Below are 15,643 nucleotides of genomic sequence, written 5' to 3'. Positions count from 1 at the left end.
ATTGCAAAAATATTACTGTTTTCAAACAGGTTTCTTGAACACTTGCCCCATCTGCTACTGGTCACCCCACACAGATAATCCCACTCCAAATTTACCTCATTGTTTAAGCCATTATTATATGTCAGGCTGTTTGAAATGCTTGAAGAAAATTTGAGCCAGATCTGAAAATTATGGCTATGCTTTCCCAGGCTACCGAGATGGTAGGGCTCGAGTGAAGACCTCAACTGTGTCCTGAGCCCTCAAGGTTGGATGACTGATTTCTCGGGGGAGCTTGCATCGGTTCTTAGTGCCTTGTCCCAGTGCATGGGTAGCTTACTAGATCATGGTCGGCACCTTTTTCACCTTGTCAACTGTCAAGGTGATCTATGCTTCTGTCGCAGGTTGCAACTCGCCCACCACCTGCTCCTCTGATTTCAGAAGCATCTTTTCATGCACTTCATACCATTCTCATTCCAGGTCTGCACAACCATGTAGCTGATGAGCGGTCACAAGCTGCGATCCCTGAAGAATGGAGACTCCAAGATAGTCCAGGTGATTGGGAGACATTGCAGAACCACTCAGATGTGTTTGCCTCTTCAGAGACCTTTCAATGCCATTTGTTTTACTCCCTTTCCGAGGGAACACTCGCCATGGACTTACTGGGACACAGCTGGCCAGGGGGCCTGCTCAAGTATGTATTTTCCCAAGTGAGCCTTCTCACACAGACACTGTGCAAAATTAGGGAGGACAAGGAGCAGGTCTGCTTGTGGCGCCTTACTAGTCCAGTTGGACCTGGTTCCTCATGATAGCACCCTGTGGCACCCACATCCAGACCTCTGGAAACTTAATTTCTGGCCCCTGGACAGAATGTGGAGGTTCTAGGTGACCTACCCTAGGAGGTATTTGAAACAATCACTTTAGCAAGAACACTGTCTACGAGACACCCTTATGTCTTGGCAAACCTGTTCGTTGAGTGGTGTTTTCACCCCTGAAGATGCCTGATCAGTGTGAAAATTTGAGAATTTCTCATTATCTTTCTAAATATGCTCTCTTTGGCTAAAGGCTTAATGGGGTTGTTTAAAGCAGCCATGTGATAAACCAATCAGTGCAGAAGCGATTCAACACGTGTGTCATTATTCTATGTGAAATAATCATAAATACCAGTTTATGTTGTTTGAATTGTGGCCTTGAAGGTTGTAGTTGTAAGGCCAGACATACACTGTGCGATTTTTGTGCGATTTCATCAAGGTACCAACTCACAATCTATGAACAGATTTGCATGTGATGTAAAGTCAAAGATCACCATTACCATAAGAGATTGTTATTATAATAACCGACAGCCTGGCCAGTTTTGACTGTAGTTTAAAACTTCTTCACGGGCATAATGCTCTCTTCACGGGCATTGTTTATATGCACTGGCTCACCTTTACGGTTAAAAACTGAAATATTTATAATTTTGCAATGTGTTGTCCTTATCACTAATTGCAAAATTATGGGCAATGGTTCACATTTCCCATGATAACAACATTAATTTTGTCAAAGGATCTCTTGCTTTTAGTTTTCTTTCCTGTGGTTTTAAAGATTAAACAGTTGAAGTTCTATTTTCATGCAGGCACAGTGAGGGGAAAAAGCCCTGGGTTTATGTCAGTCGGTGCTTCAACAGTGCGATACCCTCATGAGGGGTGACCAAAATTTCAGTCTTGACAAAATCAGATGATAATCACACAGTGTATGACTGGCTTAAGCTGTAGCCCTGGCTGGCCTGTTTAGATCTTGTGTGTGCAGTGGAAATGCATCTGATTATCAGGGGCCATATAATACACCCGGCACAATGCAACGCAAGGCGCAGCACAAGTGTGTTTGCTAGTTTCAGTCTGGCGCTGTTCGTATTTTAATTCTCAGAGAAAATTAAGATAGATAAAACTGGCATGATAAACACAATAAAAGTAAAGTATCACAAACAATTTTACAAGAACAATTTAAAAGTAAATGTCCAAGACATCTAGTAAACCCATAAAATACATCACATAAACAACCACAAAAATCACCTATCATCTAAATGCTTCCTTAAAAATAATATGTTTTAAGTAAAGATTTAAACATTCTCAAGGATGGTGCATTTCTAATTTAAAAAGGCAGAGAATTCCAGAATTTTGGGGCAACTGAAGAGAACGTCCTATCACCCATTGTTTTAAGTGCATTACCAGAACAACTAAATGACCAGCGTCGGCCAAGTGAAGATTACATGTCAGAATGTAGGGTATTAACATTAATTATTAAGTATTAAGTCAATTTAATGCCTTGCAGGTCAGCATAAGAATCTTAAAGGAACACTCCGACTTTTTGGGACTTTAGCTTATTCACAGTATCCCCCAGAGTTAGATAAGTCCATACATACCTTTTTCATTTCTGTGCATTCTATAAGTGTTATTGGACCCACCCACCGCTAGCCTAGCTTAGCACAAAGACTGGATGTAAATGGATACTGTTAGCATAGTAATCCCAATAAGTGACAAAATAATGCAAACATTTTCCTATTTACATGTTGTGATCTGTATAGTCACAGAGTGTACAAATAACAAGGCTATATGAGACAGAGACCATTTGAAATCGTATAAATACTGGGAACTATATTCTCACTAGGCATAGGAGCACAGCTAACATTACTTGGGCGGAGTGGCTACTTGGGCGGAGTGATTAGCGCAGCACACTGACACACATTACGTCAATAACAGGACAAAATAATACAAAGAGACATAACTATTTGTATAGGTAGTCTATTTAAGTTTAAACATATACAACAACGTACTACCTGCACAAAAACAAGGAATCAACTAATGGCCAAAACTGCAGACCTCACGCTCTCTCACCCTCACGTTCTCTGCACATAACGGTTTAAATGAACAAGCAAATTTTGAGTGCTGATCAAGAGTTTTGTGCAAGCAATTTAAGGTCGCGACTGTTGTTCCAAATATTGCATGCTTCATTCAGTGATTGATACAGTTATTATTAATATTAATTGAAGTTTTACAGCATATAGAATTGACATTGAATGCTCCAAGCGAGCTGTGCTGTGGTAAACATGGAACTTTTCCTTGACATGAAACGATAAATAATCAAATCTCGGTTGCATTGGTTGACAGAACTCCCCGAAGCCTGCCCCATCCGCGATACTGATCGATCTCATGTCCTTACAAATGAACAAAATTAATTTAACTGTTATGGCCTCTTGTCGTGTTGCAGACAATTAAAGAGCTTGTGGCGGATGATGCAAAGTAACGTTAAGTGTCAAGACGTGACTGTTTAGCTGGAGTTCCACACATTATGACATGCTCATTTGGGTGCACATTTTTGAGATGTGACCTCATGTTGCTAGTGGTCGAATGGTATGCTTACTGTATCTTAAATAGTTTGCATACAACTTTATCTCGCGGGTCAACAATTTTACCTAATTTTCTCTGCTGCGGTCGAGTTTGGCTTTGCACTTGCTGGCATCTTCCATTAAGACACGTCAACTTTCAGCAGTGATGCTGTGCCAGACAGTGCGACTCCTGTGACCGGTGCCTGAATTTTTTTTTTTAATTCAAATATTAATTTTCACCTTCGAAATTCGTTTTCTTAAAACTATTGGAATACATATTCAAATTTAGAATATTCGTTGACAGCCCTAATGCCATGTCATGCCATAACATCATTAAACTAGTATCTTACAGTGGACAAAAGGTTTTTTCTGTCTTTTTTTTTTTTTTTTTTACCTATGGCCATAAAGGCTGCTGTGTAATTTGCCCTCTGACTAAGCATTAAAGAATTTAGGGGAAGCATTTAAATAATCCTGTGAAAACACTTAAAGAGTTAAGAATGAAATGTTATAATCGATTTGATTCTTTCTAAATTAGCAAAAATCGTTCTTGAATCGAATCGAAAAACTATGAATCGTGAATCGAATCTAATCTAATCGCCGATTAAAGACGGAAAAAGCACATAATAGTGTGGTGTGTTCATCTGTGTGTTCACCACATTGATTTTAAAGAGACAACTGTATGTGATGCCTTTCTTAGGTCGAGCACTACGATCCAACATCAAACAAGATGGCAAATGGTAAATGAAAATGACCTACACCTTGATCTGCATGACAAAGAAAGTGCATATTTTTATTCTGTGTGAACTCGCATGTGTAAGTGTTAACTCATTAAAGCTCTATGGACAGTTTACCATGTTTTTATGGTAACAAGTTTAACTATCTTAATACTCAGGCCTACTGGTAAATTGCTGCTAAAATCTGGTAAAGGTAGTAAAAATTATCATTAAGTAAGTTAAATGATCATACAGGTCAAAATTATTTACTTCACTTTTTTACAACTTTGGAATGTAAACTGAGAATCGATAAAAATTTAAATCAATAAGCAGAATCAGAGTCAGAATAGATAAAATTCTAACAATTGTCAACCCTAGGCACATGGTGTAAAGTTCACCGTCTTATGAGCATTTTATGAACACTAATCAGTTGATGGCAAAATTGAAAAAAAAAAAACTTTCTTTGGCACAACATGCATACCCATGACCATACAGAGAGAGTATTTTCGAGTTTTCTGAAACGACTAAAGATTTGTTTTATTTTAAATGTTTGCTTTGTTTACCTAAAATGATCCATATCATATCCTTCCAAAATCTCATCTCCATTCAGCAAGGAGATGGGATTTTTATACACTTTAAGCATCGCTTCCTTCAACATGAGGGGCTATTTGGGCGATTCTCGTGATAGTTTGGCAGTGCTCCCCTTTTCCAAGAAGGGTCGCTTATGAGTGCGTTACTCTGAATTAAGAGTTTTCCTCTTATATGAGATTAAGTTTTCTGTTGTCGTTGTTTTTTTTCCCCAGAGCGCTCCAATATTATTTCCACAGATCGAGTTGATGACTCTCAAACATACTGTTTTAAGATGCACCATTCCATCTATGAGCTGCTCTATAAGAGTGCCACAGGAGCCCCTCCTTAGAACAGTATTTGAGACTCCATACTATGGTAAGTGTGCACGTGAAGTCTTTGCTCACTTTCACTCAATATCCTGTTAATCTTGAGTGCCTATAGAGTAGTACTGCATCCTTCATAACTCCAAAAAGTCTTTAGTTTTATTATATTCATAAGAGAAAGATAGTCTGTACTGATTTTTCCCGGAAAAACACGACCGGCTGGAGGCGTGATGTGTGGGCGGAGCTAAAGAATCACGAGCGCCAGTAGGCTTTTGCGTTGAGAGTGTTTGGAAGCTGTGACATTACCGTGAGGACAAAACCAACCAAAAAAAACCATGGCTAACAGTCAGATTCAGCGTATATTTATGATCCAGAATCAGATCCAGAGGCTGAAATTTAACAAGAGCAGCATCAGCAACGACGTCTCTATGTGGTATGTACTGAAACTGTATATATTTGGTTAGCGGTTTTGGAAAATGACTAAGTTCCACTTTGTCGTCTTTTTTTTTTTTTAAGCTGCGGAAAGTGCAGTTTGATGACAACATCGCATGTTGTTTACTTGATGTGCTTACGCGCCGATAGCTAAGTTAACAACACAGAGATATTTGAAACAGTTTTACTCGTGCAGTTTAATTACAACATCGCATGTTGTTTACTTGATGTGCTTACGCGCCGATAGCTAAGTTAACAGTTTTACTCACCGCATGCGGTTCCAACACACGATCGTGACTGTTTTTCGTTGGGACTGCATTATCCTTAAGAAATAAACGATGTGCAAATCCGGCGTCAAACTGGGCCTTGTTTGTAAAACAAGCATCTTCGAAATGCAGGGGAACAAACACAAACACTTGCACAACTCCGTTGATGCTCTGTAAAAATAAACTCCATCCACTGGTCTCTTAATGCTGTTTTTCTTTTGGTAATCTGTGCAGGGTTGTCTTGCCCTGGCAACCAAAAACACACTCCTTTTGTGACATTTCGCGACGCTCTCGCTCTGATCAGTGAATGTCTGTGCTCTGCTATACGGGAGCACGCGCTCTTCCGGCAGAAGTGCCCTTAGGACCCATATAAGGAAGGAGTATTTCTGGAGCAGAAATACTCCTTCAAACGTACAACTTAATTTTTGAAACGTTGTCCATGTTTAGCATGGGAATCCAACTCTTTAAAAGTGTAAAAAACTCAGTATGCATGAAATAGCATTTCACCCCCCCCCCCCTTTAAGTTAGGTATGTAGCTTAGACCTTTGGCTGGAAATGGTAGAGTTGGTACTTAGTGCTCGCCATAATCCTGGCTTGCACTCCCCTCAGCATGGCGGCGTAAATATACTGTTCCCCATAGCGCCCTCTAGAGGATGCAGTTCGAAGTTTCCTTGAAAGGTGAATGTCTCAGGTTACGAATGTAACCATGGTTCCCTGAGTAAGACACTGCGTCCTCTAAGGGGCAGAGTTGGTACTTAGTGCTCGCCGTGATCCTGGCCTGCACTCCCCTCAGCATGGCGGACGCTCACCTCTTCCGATCTCTTGAGATATTACTCATATATATATATATATATATATATATATATATATATATATATATATATATATACACACACACACACACACACACACACACACACACACACACACACACACACACACACACACACATACACGCACACTAACTAGCCACTTTATTAGGTACACCTTGCCAGTACTAGGTTGGTCCCCCTTTTGTATTCAAAACTGCTTTAATTATTTGTGCCATATATTCAACAAGGTGTTGGAAACATTCCTCAGAGATTTTGGTCCATATTGACATAATAGCATCACACAGTTGCTGCAGATTTGTCGCTACACAAACACAGATTTGTCGGCATACATGTGTGTGTATATTCTAACCACAGTCTCCACCCACAGATATTGGTTATAGTGTTACGCTTTTATTGCGACTGCACAGATGACTCAGTCTCCATTGATGGAAACTCTGTGCATGTGTGTTTTGTCTTTATAAGCCTGTATTCTGCCTCACTGTGTTTAGGGTTGTGGACATTGCATCTTGCGAGAATCATTGAAAAGGATGAAAGATCACTGCCTATTGAATTACAACAAGTAAATCCACTAGTTATAATTCACCTGCAGCTGCTTCTAGCCTTCGTCTGGTCCTCAAGGTCATACATCAGGATCACAGTGAGAATACACAAGAGTCTTTTGTCTTTAAGGTGTTTTATCACAATAAGCCTCCCCTTAAATTATGAAGGCAACTGCATTTGCTATAGGAAATGGGTTTAAGTTGTTTGTTTAAATAAAATTTTGTATTTGAGCCACAGCACATTATGTTGTCTTCACACATAACACACACGTAAAGCTATAAGTCTTGGTCACAATTAGACCTATTATTTACTCACAGAATTTGGGCAGATTATAGTAATTCTTGTCTGTGTGCCAGGACCAAATTATTCTGAAGCTGCCCATAATATTAAAAGATGCATTAACTATGCACCCAGTCCTTGGATCAACCGTTGTTTGCACATGGGGACTTCAAGTCCTTGGATCAACCGTTGTTTGCACATGGGGACTTCAATACCTGTGATGTGTCTGCTCATCTTCTAGCTCTTCAACATATCATCATGTGTCTGAGACATTCAACACAAACTTAGAATAAATGCTTTGGGAATATTACAGATGCTTATAAAGCAGACCTGCCTTAGGCAAATCAGATCAGTGTTATCCACCTACCGCTGAGATACAGAAGATTAAAAGTAAAAAAAAATAAAATGTCTGTAAATGTTTAAAATAGAGAGGAACTTTATTTTGCTCTGCCTTTTTAAAGTGAAATTGTTTTTTGTTATTAAAGTTATTACATATAGGTGCCTCTCAATAAATTAGAATGTTGTGGAAAAGTTAATTTATTTCAGTAATTCAACTCAAATTGTGAAACTTGTGTAAATTCAGTGTACACAGACTGAAGTAATTTAAGTATTTGTTTTTTTAACTGTGGTGATTTTGGCTCACATTTAAAAAAAACCCACCAATACAGTCAAACCAAAATTTTAATTTTAAATTAGACCTTTAACATTTCACATTTAGAAGATGGTAATAAAATATGGCAATAATAATAATATTTAATAATAGTTAAACTGTGTCAGAACAAATTAATCTTGATAATGTTAGATAACTTTGATAGAAAGGTAAGTAATTGATTTCAATCAACCAAAAATTATTCAGATAGCTGTTAGTATGACAGTATTTACACAACTATCAATTCTTAGTCAGGCCACCTTAGCCTTAATGACTGTCTGTAGTCTCCTCCTGGGCATGATGTCATCCAGGTTCATGCAAACCTGAACTTTTTTTCCCCAGACTTGGTCAAACTCATTTTCGGTCCAACATTTAAATACGTTTTACTGGTAGTTCACTGTTTGAAGAATTTTGGTATAATTTGTCACAGTTTTCTTTATTTTGCTATCCTTTCATCCACCCATCCATCTTCCTCCGCTTATTCGGGGCCGAGTCGCAGGGACAGCAGTCTAAGCAGAGACACCCAGACTTACCTCTCCCTAGACACTTCCTCCAGCTCTTCAGGGGGGATACCGAGGCATTCCAAGGCCAATCGTGAGACATAGTCGCTCCAGCATGTCCTCGGTCTTCCCTGGGGCCTCCTCCCAGTGGGACGTGCCCAGAACACCTCCCCAGGAAGGCATCCAGGAGGCATCCGGAACAGATGCCCGAACCACCTTAGATGGCTCTACTCTGATCTCTTACCGAGTGGCTGAGCTGGCCCTGGCTTCATGAAGCCAACATGGTGATATAATATAACTTAATTCCCACCATATTTCTGATATTATCGATCAATCTTATCAGATTAATTTTGATAGTTCACTTTTATTTTAAATCCATGAGTGCAGTGCACCTGCGTTGTGTTAACATTCATTAGCTTGTCATTAGCGTTTGCATTCGTACCTATCACCGTTTTCTTTTCTCCTCTCCTCTCCTCTCCCTACTCTCTTTTGCTCCAGTTTTTCACAAGTTCATCAAACAACTGTGGTAAGAACATTTCATCAAGCACGGTGAGAAATGGCTTCTCCTGCTATTGTTATTTGCAACTCTTGCCACATGTACAGTTTATCTGTCTCTGTCGCCGATGAGGGAGTCACATGTGATGAATGCAGGGAAATAGTTAGGCTGACAGAGAAGATTTCAGATTAGAGACACGCATCCAAACTTTAATTGAGGACAGTAAGAATGTTAGAGCTCTAGATATGGCTTTGGATGCGTCTAGCTCAGGGATTCCTGTACATTGTTCGGTTCCGGCAACAGAGGCCCTGCAGCAGGGCAACTGGGTGACAGTGAGGCGGCATAGTCGCGGGTCAAAACACCTCTCTTCTGTTCCGATCAAAACATTAAACAGGTTCTCCCCACTCAGTGATGCTCCCACCGAGAAATATTGCACTGCAATTCTATTGTACGGAACGTGAATAAAGAGACACCAGCCACCATAGTCAAATGTTTACCGGGAGCCAGAGCGCCTGACATCTTGGCAAATATAAAAGTGCTGGCTAATGCTAAACGTAAACACAGTAAGATTGTTATTCATGCAGGCGCTAATGATGTTCGCCAGTCGTAGATCACTATAGATAACATTAAAGATGTGTGAACTTGCGAGCATGATGTCAGACACTGTAATATGCTCTGCCCCCCTCCCTGCTCATTGTGGTGACGAGGTGCATAGCAGATTGTCATCACTCAATAGCTGGATGTCTAAGTGGTGCCTGCAGAATAACATAGGTTTCATAGACAATTGGACAAGCTTTTGGGGCAGACCTGACCTGTTGAAAATAGATGGTCTTCATCCCTCCTGGGGTGACGCCACTCTTCTTACTAGAAATATGGCACGTAGTCTTAAAGTTTATACTTGACAAACTGGAGCCCCGGTCAGTAAGCAGACAGACTGGCTAAACCGACCATCTGCTAGCTGCCTCACATCACAGAGGTCAGTTAATTCTCAGCACATAGAGACTCTTTCACCTAGGTATCACACTATAGAGACTATGTGTCTGTTCACTGAACTAGAAAATACAAAAAATGTCCAAGCCAATTTAAGAGTAACAATTTAATTGAGGTTCAACAAATAAAAAAAACAGATGCATTATGGATAAACAAATGATAAAGCTTGGCTTATTGAATATCAGATCCCTTTCTACGAAAGCACTTTTTGTAAATAATATGATCACTGATCATAATCTAGATGTGCTCTGTTTGACAGAAACCTTTCTAAAACTGATGATTACATTATTTTAATGAGTCCACCCCCCAAAATTACTGATATAAACATATGCTGCAAAGGGTGAGGTGTTCCAAAAGGCAAAGGGGGAGGTGTTGCTTCAATTTATAACAATGTTTTCAGGATTTCTCAGAGGGCAGGCTTCAAGTATAACTCGTTTGAAGTAATGGTGCTTCATATAACATTATCCAGAGAAACAAATGTTAATTATAAATCCCCTGCAATATTTGTACAGGCTACTGTATACAGGCCACCAGGGCACCATCCAGACTTTATTAAATAGTTTGCTGATTTTACATCCCAGTTATTTCTGGCTGCAGATAAAATAGTTGGTGATTTTAATATCCATGTTGATAATGAAAAAGATGCATTGGGATCAGCATTTATACACATTCTGAGTTCTATTGGGGTTAGACAACACATCTCAGGACCTACTCATTGTCAAAATCATACTCTAGATTTAATACTGTCGTATGGAATTGATGTTGATGGTGTTGAAATTATGCAGCCAAGTGATGATATCTCAGATCATTATTTAGTTTTGTGCAGACTTCATATAGCTAAAATTTTAAAATCTGCTTCTTGTTACAAGTATTGTAGAACCATCACTTCTACCACACAAAAAAACAAAACTGCTTTGTAAGTAATATTCCTGATGTATTTGAATTCCTTAACATATCAAATATCTCAGCACAGCTTGATGATGTAATAAAAACTATGGACTCTCTCTTGTCTAGATTTTGAAATACAGTTGCTCCTTTACACTTAAGGAAGGTTAAGGAAAACAGTCTGACACCATGGAATAATGAGCATACTCGCACCCTAAAGAGAGTAGCCCGGAAAATGGAGCGCAGCTGGAGGAAAACAAAACTAGAGGTATTTCGTATTGCTTGGTGGGAAAGTAACCTATCCTAGAGAAAACCATTACAGACTGTTAGATCCGACTACTTTTCTTATCTTTTAGAAGAAAACAAACATAACCCCATGTATTTATTCAATACAGTGGATAAATGAATGAAAAATAAAACATCAACAAGTGTTGACATTTCCCAACATCAGAGAAGTAATGACTTTATGACCTACTTTACTTCTAAAGTCAATACTATTAGAGGTAAAATTGTAACCATTCAGCCATCAGCTACAGTATCACATCAGACAGTGCACTATAGATCCCCAGAGGAACAGTTCCACTCATTCTCTACTATAGGAGAGGAAGAATTGTATAAACTTGTTATATCCTCTAAACCAACAACATGTATGTTAGACCCTATTCCATCTAAGCTCCCAAAAGAGGTGCTTTCAGAAGTCATAGATCCTCTTCTGACTATTATTAATTCCTCATTGTCATTAGGGTATGTCCCCAAAACCTTCAAACTGGCTGTTATTAACCCTTTAGGCGCCAGAGGTTTTTTCCTAAAACGTTTGATTTTGACATCTTGATTTCAAAAGGCTATATCTTAAAATTGATAAAAGATAGAGACTTTCTGTCAATTATAAAAATATTAAGGATGACCCAATGTTTATGTAGGGATTACATTTTCCCATACAATTTGCATATTATGACGTCATATGGGGGTGGCCATCTTGAATTATAGAATTTTCATGAATAGTCACGTTTAAATTATAAAATGCAGCACTTCTCTCCACCCAAAATGTCCCTCACCTTATGTGTGCTATATTACACAATACTGAATGCTCAGGTGAATGGTAAGTAGTAAACAAACTCTGTAAATCATTACGTGGTTGGTCTTTTGCTGTAGAGATTTTCAATTTACCACATACAGCAAACACTCTGATTCCATATATGGGGCACATATATATTAGTCATATGACACACAAACACAAGTAGACAAGACCTGTTTAGTTCAAAAGCTATGCCCTGTGTCACATTTGTGCTTGGTGTAGGGCTATACTTTTACTTTCAGTGTGACCTTTCACTTTCAGTATGAAGAATATTCCCCTTCAGAATCAGTGTCTGCGAATAGAAGTCCCAACACTTCATTGTGGGTTTATTGAAGCTTTAATGATGCCATTAGATAATAATAATAATAATGATAATAATAATAATAATAATATAACGCCAATACTCGCTGACAACTTTGGCAATATTGGTCTGATGAAATGGCTCACTCTCACATTAGCTCCACTATTGTTCACACTGATTCAGTGTGCACTAGCTCGAAGATTTTGTATAGAAGCATGATGTTTTTTTTTGAGTCAGAGATGAAGTATTACATGTCTGCTATCTGTTGCAGGGAAGGAATGAAATTTGACAACCTATTTGACAAAATCGGCCATTTTATTCAGTGCCGCATCTTGTCTAGTAAACTCGACCGTGGCGCCAAGAGGGTTAAACCTTAATAGCTGGATGTACCAGATCTTTCTGCAGTTAAACAAGGAAAAAAACTGAAGTCATTGCATTTGGAAACAAAGTTGAAGTTTTCAAGGTGAATGCATAACTTGACTCTAGGGATCAAAAAACTAAAAATCAAGTCAGGAATTCTGTGATTCTGGAGACAGACCTTAGTTTCAGTGGTCAAGTCAAAGCAGTAACTAAATCACGATACTATCATTTGAAAAACATTGCAAGAATTAGATGTTTTGTTACCAGCCAAGACTTGGAGAAACATGTTCATGCTTTTATCACCACCAGGGTGGAGTATTGTAATGGTCTCTCATCCAGAACGCTGCCGCCAGGATTCTGACTAGAACCAGAAAATCTGTTCATACTGTATCACACCAGTCCTCAGGTCCTTACACTGGTTTCCAGTTACATTTAGGATTGATTTTAAAGTACTTTTATTCGTATATAAGTCACTAAATGACCTAGAGCCAAAATATATTGCAGATATGCTCACTGAATATAAACCTAACAGACCACTCAGATCATTAGGATCGAGTCAGTTAGAAATACCAAGGGTTCACACAAAACAAGGGGAGCCCGCCTTTAGTTACTATGCAGTTCGCAGCTGGAATCAGCTTCCAGAAGAGATCAGATGTGATAAAATACTAGTCACATTTAAATCTAGACTTAAAACTCGTCTGTTTAGCTGTGCATTTATTGAATGAGCACTGTGCAATGTCCGAACTGATTGCACTGTATTTTCACAGTTTTCTTTTTTTTTTTATGTAACATATTTTTTTATTTAATTAATTTTAATAAATTAATTATATCATTTATTATATTATTTATTATTTATTATAATTAATTATACTTGATTAATTATTCTATTAATTAATTAATTAATATAAATTGCTTGTTTTATTTTTGTTATTGTTTTTCTTCATAATTATATTACTTTGTTTTATGTAAAGCACTTTGAATTACCATTGTGTATAAAATGTGCTATATAAATAAACTTGCCTTGCCTTGCCTCTCATCAAACTAGTTAATTTTAGACTGATCTCGAATCTCCCTTTTCTGTCCAAGATACTAGAAAAGGCAGTATCCTCACAATTATATTCCTTCTTAGAGAAAAATGGTATCTGTGAGGTTTTCCAGTCAGGATTTAGACCATATTATACTGTAGTACTGAACCTGCTCTCCTTAGAGTTACAAATTACCTGCTCTTATCATCTGATCATGGTCGTTAAATCAATTAGTGCTATTGGATCTTAGCACTGCTTTTGACACTATTGACCACAAAATTATTTTGCATAGACTAGAACACTTTGTTGGCATTAATGGAAGTGCATTAGCATGGTTTAAATCGTATTTATATGACCGGCATCAATACGTATCAGTGAATGAAGAGGTATCATATTGATCACAAGTGCAGTATGGAGTACCTCAAGGCTCAGTACTAGGGCCACTACTCTTCACGCTTTACATGTTACCCTTGGGAGATATCATCAGGAAACATGGTGTTAGCTTTCTCTATTATGCTGATGATACTCAGCTCTATATTTCTTCACTGCCCGGTGAAACACACCAATTTGAAAAACTAAATGGAATGCATAGTCGATATAAAAAACTGGATGACGAGTAATTTCTTACTGCGAAATTCTGAAAAACAGAGGTGTTAATTATAGGACCTAAAAACTCTGCATGTAATAACCTAGAACACTGTCTAAGACTTTATGGCTGCTCTGTCAATTCTTCATCATTAGTTAGGAACCTAGGTGTGCTATTTGATAACAATCTTTCCTTAGAAAGCTACGTTTCTAGCATTTGTAAAGCATTTCATTTTTTTCCATCTCAAAAAATATATTTAAATTACGGCCTATGCTCTCAATGTCAAATGCAGAAATGTTAATCCATGCATTTATGACCTCAAGGTTAGATTATTGTAATGCTTTATTGGGTGGTTGTTCTGCACGCTTAGTAAACAAACTACCCTGTTTCCATCCTTCCCCAATACAGGAAGTTTTTGGGGTTCGCTTTAGAGGGTGAAGCATACCAATATCGAGGACTTCCATTCAGACTTGCATTCTCACCCGCACGTTTACAAAGTGTGTGGATGCTGCCCTGGATCTGCAGGGCATCCGCATACTAAACTTTATCGATGATTGGTTGATTTTAGCTCAATTGGAACAGATGGCGGTTTGACATTGAAATGTCATTCTTACTCACATGGGGGAACTGAGTTTAAGACTGAATGCCAAGAAAAGTGCACTTTCTCCATTACACCACTTATCTAGGTGTGGTGTGGGATACGACCTTGATGCAGGCACATCTGTCCGTTGCTCGTAATGAGCAGATCCTCACATCATTCAAAAGAGTCAGAGAAGGCCAGTCACTCACTGTAAAGCATTTTCAGGGATTACTGGGTATAATGGCAGCTGCCTCCAATGTGATACCTTTTGGTGGGGAATCTACTTCAGAATATCAACGTCACGTGATGATGTTTCCATGCCTTAGACATGTGGAAGAGACCTTGGTTCTTGAATCAGGGCACGGTGCTGGGAGCTCCTTGTCACCGGCTGGGGTGCAGTCATGAGTGGCCACCCTGCCCATAGTCTGTGGATTGGTCGCCATCTGACATGGCATATCAACTGTCTGGAGAATCTGTCCGTGTATCAAGGATTGAAACACTTCCTACCAGACCTGAGAGGTCACCATGTGTTGGTGCGCATTGACAACACATCAGTGGTCTCTTACATCAACCACCAGGGAGGTATGCATTTGCGTCCCTTGTACAAGCTGGCGCACAAGATCCTTGTGTGGTCCCAGGACAAAACTACTCTCATTCAGAGCAGTATATATTCCTGGACATCTCAATGTAGAAGCAGAATCCCTGCTGAGACAGGGGCATAGGCTCGGAGAAAGGATGCTTCACCCCCAAGGCGGTGAAGCAGATATGGAGATTATTTGGCCAGGGTCAGGTGGACCTCTTTGCGTCATTGCAATGTCCCCTCTGGACTAGACACTATGGTGAAGACTTGGCCGAGGCTTCTTCTGTACACTTTACCCCCGATCACTCTTCTCCCAGGAG

General features: G+C 39.0%; 1 pseudogene; it reads left to right on the top strand.

Annotated features, from left to right (window-relative positions):
- The first annotated feature begins 322 nt into the window (after positions 1-322).
- Positions 323-9,926, top strand: LOC113108078 (uncharacterized; annotated as a pseudogene).
- Positions 9,927-15,643: the final 5,717 nt, after the last annotated feature.

The sequence above is a fragment of the Carassius auratus genome, chromosome 9, assembly GCF_003368295.1.
Source record: "Carassius auratus strain Wakin chromosome 9, ASM336829v1, whole genome shotgun sequence".
NCBI lineage: Eukaryota > Metazoa > Chordata > Actinopteri > Cypriniformes > Cyprinidae > Carassius > Carassius auratus.
The sequence above is the reverse complement of the archived record's forward strand: the minus strand, read 5'-3'. Positions and strand labels throughout refer to the sequence as shown.